General features: G+C 45.0%; 1 long non-coding RNA gene across 2 annotated transcripts; it reads left to right on the forward strand.

The window, feature by feature from the left end:
- The first annotated feature begins 1,743 nt into the window (after positions 1 to 1,743).
- On the forward strand, positions 1,744 to 3,522 carry LOC120929678. 2 transcript variants are annotated; one of them, XR_005747417.1, is made up of 4 exons: positions 1,744 to 2,385; positions 2,484 to 2,623; positions 2,783 to 2,863; positions 3,105 to 3,522. It is a non-coding gene; the product is annotated as an uncharacterized LOC120929678 (long non-coding RNA). The 2 variants fall into 2 exon arrangements; XR_005747416.1 differs by lacking the exon at positions 1,744 to 2,385 and having other exon boundaries at positions 2,400 to 2,623.
- The last annotated feature ends 4,820 nt before the right edge of the window (positions 3,523 to 8,342 follow it).

Here is an 8,342-nt window from a genome sequence, read left to right on the forward strand (position 1 = left end):
GTGTTGGGTTCTTCTAGAGGTTATGTGCACCACGATGCAAAGCGTTTTACTTTAAACAAATAAAGGCCATGAATTGTATGTGTTGTTCAGCAATCAATTTTCCATTTAAATGTCAACATACATATGTATATTGTTAATAAGAAAAACAGCTGTTATGAGTATATTATGTAGACTATAGCTTTCAGTGGGAAAAAGATGCACTGCCTTAAAGGAAAGTGACAGATGAAAAAATGTGGGAAACTGAATAAATTCATCTAAATGATATAATTAAATGTACATGGCATTGATTTACTGACCTTGGCCCAGATTCAGGTACGACTTGCGCGGGAGCAAGTGTGATTTGCGCCGCGCAAGTACGGATTTGCTCCCAGGCAAATTTGCGGGTGACCCAGAAAGCAAGCTAAGCCTGAAATGTGCCATTTTTGCACAGAGGCAGTTTCTCTGCCCCGGCGCAATTAAGGGGCAATTTTGCTCAGGGAGCAACTTGCGCTCTCATGGTTTTCCCTCAGCAAATATGCAAATGAGGAACTGCCACTGATTCATAAACTTGCGCTTTTTTATCAAAATCCCCTCCTCTTTCCGGAGGGGAGATCACTTCTAATGCAAAGAAAGTAATGAAAGATGGATCATAGCTGTGGTGCAACCCCACATGTTTGCAAATGGGTGTATAGAGCAAACCTGCCTCTAGATAATAAAGATGATCCTTAATTCTTCTAGAGAATGCCCTTTTCGTTTTTCCTATATAGAAAGCGCCGCACCGACACTTTGCAAGAAGTGTCCACATTTGTATGTACCTGGTATCACAGGAGCCTGAGATACCAGGTACATACAAATGTGGACACTGTGATGTTTGCCCCTGGATCGAAGAAGGGGACGGTTGTCCCCTCCCTAGAGGAGGTTTCCTTAAATCCAAGAAACATGCCAATTGTTCAACTATAGGTATTGTATATCTTGCAAAGTGTCGGTGCGGCGCTTTCTATATAGGAAAAACGAAAAGGGCATTCTCTAGAAGAATTAAGGATCATCTTTATTATCTAGAGGCAGGTTTGCTCTATACACCCATTTGCAAACATGTGGGGTTGCACCACAGCTATGATCCATCTTTCATTACTTTCTTTGCATTAGAAGTGATCTCCCCTCCGGAAAGAGGAGGGGATTTTGATAAAAAAATCCTCCAACGTGAGGCCCGTTGGATTTTTGACCAACGGGCCACCTATGTACCAGGGCTCAACACATCCCTGTCATTTAAACCTTTTTTATAGGGTAATGCCATGGCCGTGATTAATCATCATTAAACCCCATTAGAATACATTTTATACATTCATTTATCATTGGTTCAAATCACAGAGATTTAACTTATAAATCATATATATACTTTAATATAGGTCGCCCTGTTAGGGCTAATTATATCTTTACCTTAGGTACCAGCCCTATATAGATATAAGGCAAATTATATCTTTGCCTTAGGTACTAGTCCTATATAGATATAATGAATCATTGGTGATAAATACATGATATGAACTTTATGATCTATGGCTATATTGCCTCTCCCTCTATCATTGGCTCAAATGTATCTCTTGTGTTTTTTGTTTTGCTTTTTTATGTTTTTTGTTTTTGTTTTATTTATTTTCTTACTTGGATTGTATTTTGCTTTGTTCCATCTTGCCTTGTTATATTATGATTTATGAGTTAGCAATTGGAAAATGTCAAAACCTTCTAAAAATATTCATTATTGCAGATGTCTTTTTCATTAACCTTCCCTCAGATAAGACAGTGTAAAAATAAGCCATTGGATGTCCAGCTGAGAGAAATCAGTAGTATATTCTAATATATTTCTTCATAGTTAAATACACGCGTTATTGCGTATAACTTATTATTAGTGTTTATTAAAAAAATTTTCTTTTTGCGTTTTCTGAGCTCTGAACCATTCCATTTAACATGGGGAGGGATTCCTGATGCGGAGGGAGGTCGGATCCTGCACAGCCTTGGTGTGGCCAATCACAGGTCCCAACACAGGGGGCGTGCTCTCTTCAATGCCTCCCGTCCCTATTATTAACATCTGATGGGACGCGCGCGCATATCCGGCCACTATTTCGTCTCTGGCCGGTCTGAGACTGTTAATACATGTCTCCTTCCTATGCGCTCCAGCTTACATCATCACGCTGGAGCGCATGGGATGCGCGCGCAAGTGTCTTGGGACACGTGGACCGGATATGACGCCAGGGGTCATGCTTGACTCTCTTCACTTCCGGTGGAGATGTTGCTCTTAAGGTCAGCGCTGACACAGTGTGTGTCAGACGCCGACTTGGACGGCTTGAGGGAGGATATCACGCCACACATGCAACGCTGCCTTACTTAGCCTCGCGGTGTTAAGACATAAATAAGGTAATTACCTTCCAGTCTATCTTCTTAAGATCTAGTGCTCTATGCAGGTTTTCCTTGCCATATGCACGAGCTTAACCTATCTATTATTCTATTTATAGAATCGCAGTATAAACAACATATATAACTGCCCTTGGACTATTCTACAGCATTGTCTTTGGTTATAATACTACTGGGATATTATATCCCCCTAGGACATCAGCATATTTTACTAGATACTTCATGTCATTAACCATCTAAGGTAAATTCTCTTTCTCTTTTTCAATTATATTCTTCTCTAATAGACGGTTACTATGTTGCGTCGCAATAGTCATCTTTACTGAATTCATGTTTTTCATATTATATTGAATTCATCTATATACCTATATGCATGCACATTCTGTGCTTTATTTACTTGTAGAGCTTACCGTGAATCCAGTGTGAACTCTGCTGGACTCTACTAGCAGTATTGAGCTTATATCCAAACTTCACTACTATTGAGGTAATACTCTTTAGATTTATACATATTCTTTAGACTTTATCCATATTCATTTAATGCATGGATATTTATTCTGTCTATGTTCATTTGAATATAAGATATCTGTTTTATCTAAAAAAATGTCTATAAAAATATATATGGATACATCCTTAATCTGTCATATTATTATAATTTTTTCATTCATTTTCTCAATCAATATTATTTTTCTTTATCTTCAATTTTAATCCTGTGCCTTCTTTCTTAGGAGAGAAATAGATACAACGTATTCTTACCTGTATCTCTTCCTCCTTAACTGTGGTGAACCCCCTCTTTACATCTCATTGTCCGCACCTGCTAAAATCAAGTGGATCTGGCCTCCGCTGATTGAAAGTGCAGCATCCAATATCTCCTGTCCGCATCAGGTTCGCCTTCGCTATTTTTCTTGGCAGCTCCTCTTGGTTCTGCCAGGTTCTTTGAGCTCTTTAAACATAATTGGTAAGCGCACTATATTCTCTTATTCTTATTTTATTAATTGTATATGTGTTGAACACTTATTTACAAAGTTTAAAGATACTACATTGACCCTACCTGAATTAATAATGAACCTTTGTGTCATACACAGACCACTACATGTAATTAAGGAACAGAAGTATCATGCAAGCCCTGATGAAGCACATCTAGTGCGAAACTAGTTGGCAATATCGCATCTGCTTTTCTTCTAATCATAATCTTGATTTCCTTTTTGTATAAATCATGTAAAATTGGTCGTGATCATGTATATTTCACTTTGCTAATTTATTTTATGAAATGTGAAACTTTATATTTATATAATTAAATTATTTTTGATATCTAAAAACCTTGTGTTTTGTGCGCCTACCTTCGATACTAAGAGCAACACATCTCACGTAAAAATCCCTATATTTGGGGAGGAAATGTATTCTTTCCCCTTATATAAGCTAACCTTTTTATTTGCTTCAAGCTAGAGTCTCAAACATCTGTCCCTGAAGCACAGACACTTGTTTTTTTATTCATCGGAAATAAAAGAAATGACAAACAGGAAGCCATGGCCCCAACAGCCAATCGCTTCCTCAATACAACATGACATCACAGGAAATTACAACAGAAAAGGGGAGGGCACTCACAGGTGGGAAAGGGGGAAGTGCTCACGCCCCATCCATTTGAGGCATGAACACTGCCCCCCGGCCCAACTACATGCATGCACATCCACCATCTTAATCAGCATGGAGCCCACTCAATATTGCGCAAAGTAAACAGTATCTAGTAAGATCATTCTACTTGTTCTTACAGGCATGAGACAATGTGCAGGGACATTGCTACTGCTGTTGTCAATATACGGTATATGTACACTGGCAAGGCAGATATCAATGTCCCCTTATAAAAACAGATATGTATCCAAAAGGGGATAGCGTAGCCGCAAGAGAGATATAATAGGTTTCTCTCGTTATACAGACTTTGCTTTTCTAATGTGCATAGCCATTTGAAGGCAAGAAGCTCAGCGCATTGTGCTTGATACCTACAAACCAGCAAAATGTCCACACACACAGAGAACATGTCTCAAATCCCATGAGAAGGTTTTCATACTGACGGTTTTTACCGCTGGTCTCGATTCAACCCAAGTGCACTCTGCTAGAGCGCTCCTCGATTAAATCAGACATAGGGAGACAGATGACAATCTATAAAGCACACATCTTAGAACAAAATGTCCACATACATTTTATATAATACAATTTCCACAACAATTCATAGACCCTGGGGCCCTTAGAATGCTGCTGTAACCAGTGTAACTGTAGCCCCCATTGTCCAGGAATTAGCATATTCTATAGGATATAAGGGCCATATTCACGTAGAGCGGCGCAAATTTAGTTTGTCCTAACGTATGTCATTTAAGTTACGGCGGCTGAATTTTGTGACGTAAGTGCCGTATCCACAGAGCATTTGCGCCCAAATTTGCGCCAGCGCGACGTAAATACCGAGGCGTAAGGCAGGGTTATTGCAAGTGGGAAGGAAGTGGGCGTGCTCCATTGAAATGAGCCGTGACCCCATGCAAATGAAGGGCCGGCCGTACTGCGCATGCGCGCACGAATCTGCATCTCACTGGGCATGTGCAGAACTCGGCCTGGCGCAATCAGTGAGATAGAAAAAAGGCCAAGCATACTTAGTGTGAGAATCGCCCTGTGCTTAAATAGCCCCAGACAAACGCACTTCCATTGCAAAAGTACATCCCTGTGTTTCCCTTCCTAAAGTAAGGTGCTTTTGTTCTGTTGTTTGTGGCTGTTTGTTGGTTAGTGTAGTATTGTTGGAATAAAGATTTATTGTAGTAGGAGGTTGTAGTAGGTGTGTGTATTTTCTGAGTGTTTTTTGTGTCTGTTTCTTCTGTGTTTTTGTCTGAATTTGTATTAGCTGTCTGCTTGTGTTATTTCTTTTTTGGTGTTTGGTTTTTGCTGTCTGAATTTTTGTGTGTGTTTGTTCAGTGTCTTTTTGTGTCTGTTCTGTGTCTTTTTGTGTTTGTTCTGTGTCTTTTTGTTGGTTTGTTCTGTGTGTTTCTGTGTTTGTTTGTTCTGTTTGAATTTAGTGTCTGTTTGTTGCTGAGTGCTGTTTGGTGAGATGGCACCTAAGAGAAGGAAACTCAACTTCTCGGTGCGTGAGAAGCACTTACTGGCCAGGGCTATCACCCAATTTGGGCAATTTTTGCATGGCCCTGACAGCTGGGACGTCACCCCGACCAGGAAGAGGGCGATCATACAGCAAATTACTGATCGGATCAATGCGGAGGGGGGGGACGAGGACCCCAATGGGATTCAGAAGAAGATCAACGATCTTAGGAGCCTGGTCCGGGATAAGCTGGCCAAGCAAACAGCCCATGCCAGGGGCACTGGAGGAGACCCACCCTGCACCGTAAGGTGGACTGAGGAGGAGGAACGTGTGGTGGCCCGGTGCTTCCATAGCCAGCAAGTGGTGGGCCTGCCTGGCTTTGACTCTGATGATCCTGTGAGGACAGGTAAGTTTTTTTTTCTTTCCATCTGGTGAGTAGCATGTGGGTGGGGGAAGGGAATATGTGCCAAGTGTGTGGATCCTCCAACCTGTGTATGTTGTGTGTCCTCCACAGATGGCCAGGAGATTGCTGGGCCATCAGGCCAGGAGGTTGCTGGGCCATCAGGCCAGGCTGCACCACCCCCAGGACAACAGGCTGCTGAGGAGCCACCAGAAAGGCTGGAGTCCCCAGGGCAGGGGAGTGGCCACAACTCCCCTCATGAGGAGGTTCAGGGGGAGAAGGATGAGGGGGGAGGATGTGGATGACCAGATGGACATTGTCCGAGAAGTTATGGAGTGTTGGGATGAGGATTCCCTTGTGGCTGACAGCAGTCAGGCCACCTTCAGTGGTAGCCCCTCCCAGTCCTCCCCCAACAGGGCTGCCCCCCCAGGGGCTCCCCTCCTCCCAGGCCACAAGCCTCAGCTGGAAGCAGTCAGGCCACCATCAGGGGTAGTCCCTCCCACTCCTCCCCTAACAGGCCCCCCCAGGGGGCTCCCCTCCTCCCAGGCCACAAGCCTCAACTGCAGGCAGGAAGGCCACCCAGAAAACCAGGGGGTGGCCGAGGTCCTGCCTGCAAATCTGCAGAGGGACCAGGCCCGGCAGACACAACATCTGGGTCAGGTCAGCCGGACTTTGGCCCAGATGGAGGAGAGCCTGGCCGCCATCAAGGAGTCAGTCAGTGACGTGGGCACAAATACTGCAGCATTCATCAATTATTTCAGTGAGCTGCAGGCCGCCACAACAGGCGTGGCCCTTGAGGTGACTGCCCTGACCCAGGCTGTCCAGGACAACACCCAGGCTCTCCAGGCCAATACGGCAGCCCTCACTCTGGGCCTGACCAGGATCGCCATGGCCTTGGAGGGCAGGCCAGCAGGTGGGCAGCCACCCGGGGAGGCTCCTCCTTCCCCTGCTCCCCCCCCATGAGTCTCCCCTAAGGGACCGTGGCCGTAGCTCACGCCGCCGTTGATATGTAGGGATGTTCTTTTGGTATTTTTTTTTATATATATGATTTTCTAGTGTGATTATGATTTGTTTTATGTGTGTGAATGATGTGTGAATGTGGAGGTGACATTCCTGGTGAAAAAGGGTGTCACCCTCAGTTTTGGTGGAGTAGGGATCCCCAGGACCAGGGAGAAGTGATCCCAGGTCCATGTGAATGGTGTATGAATGCACAGTGACATAATTGGAGCAGTGGCGTGGCGTTGTTGCTCCCTAATACCATGTGGTTTTCTTGAGTCTAATCCAATTCGATGTGCATGTGGGGTGTGTGTGCTAGGGACCACAGTGGGTGTGCATGCATGCATTCTCATTGTGCCATGTTTAATGTGTGTGTTTAACGTGCAAAGATGCCTTCTGCGAGGCGTCTCCTGGCTGCTCTTCCCTCAGAAGAGGGGGTACCCTGGGTTAGGGGGGGATTGTCTGGTTCAGGGGTCAGGTCATCACGTATGTCAATCTGCAGTCCCTTTCTCACGGCGAAGTTGTGCAGCATGCAACATGCACCGATGATCTGGCACACGAAGTCTGGGGAATACAACAGGGTACCCCCAGACTTATCCAGGCATCGGAAACGTGACTTCAGGAGGCCAAATGTGCGTTCCACCACTCCACGGGTAAGTATGTGTGCAGCATTGTATCTTTCCTCTCCTGGGGTTTGGGGGTTCCGGAATGGAGTCATGAGATGGGGTCCCAGTGCATATGCAGAGTCACCTGGAAGGGAAAAGACAGGAGGATGTTAGTCATGCATGTGCCCCTCGTGATGTCTGCATCTGGGGGGGGGGACAGTCATACCTGACACCCATGTCACTCACCAACCAGCCAGCTGTCCCCATACACGTTCTGTTCAAATTCTCTGGAGATGTTGCTCTGACGGTATATGAAGCTGTCATGGCTGGATCCTGGGTGTTTGGCACGGGTGTGCCATATGAGGCATTGGGCATCCACTATCACCTGGACATTGATTGAATGCCAATGCTTCCGATTGCGGTACATGTGCTCTGTCTCATGGGGGGGCTGTAGTGCCACATGTGTGCAATCAATGGCCCCGATGGTGCGTGGGAATCTGTCAATTTAGTAAAAATCTGTCAATGTGTTCATTCGCTGGACCTCCTGGGTGGGTTTGATGATTTGGTTGGCCATGCGTCTGAGGATTGCAGGGACAACCTGGTGCACACATCTGCTAATGGAGGATTGTGACATCCCAGCCACACCTCCACTTGTGCGCTGAAAAGAGCCAGTGGCCAGGAAATGGAGTGTTGCCAGTACCTTGATCAGTGGCTGCACTGCATGCGAGCGGTGTGTTGGGCTGGTGAGATCATCCTGCAGGATTGTGGTTATTTCCATGATGGCTTCACGGTTGAATCTGAAGGTGCGATACACCTCAGAATCACACATGCCAAACACATCTAAGCGTCTGCGGTAGATCCTCTCCTGTGCCCTCCTCCTCCGTTCCCT

This window comes from Rana temporaria, chromosome 2 (assembly GCF_905171775.1).
Source record: "Rana temporaria chromosome 2, aRanTem1.1, whole genome shotgun sequence".
In the NCBI taxonomy this organism is placed as follows: Eukaryota; Metazoa; Chordata; class Amphibia; order Anura; family Ranidae; genus Rana; species Rana temporaria.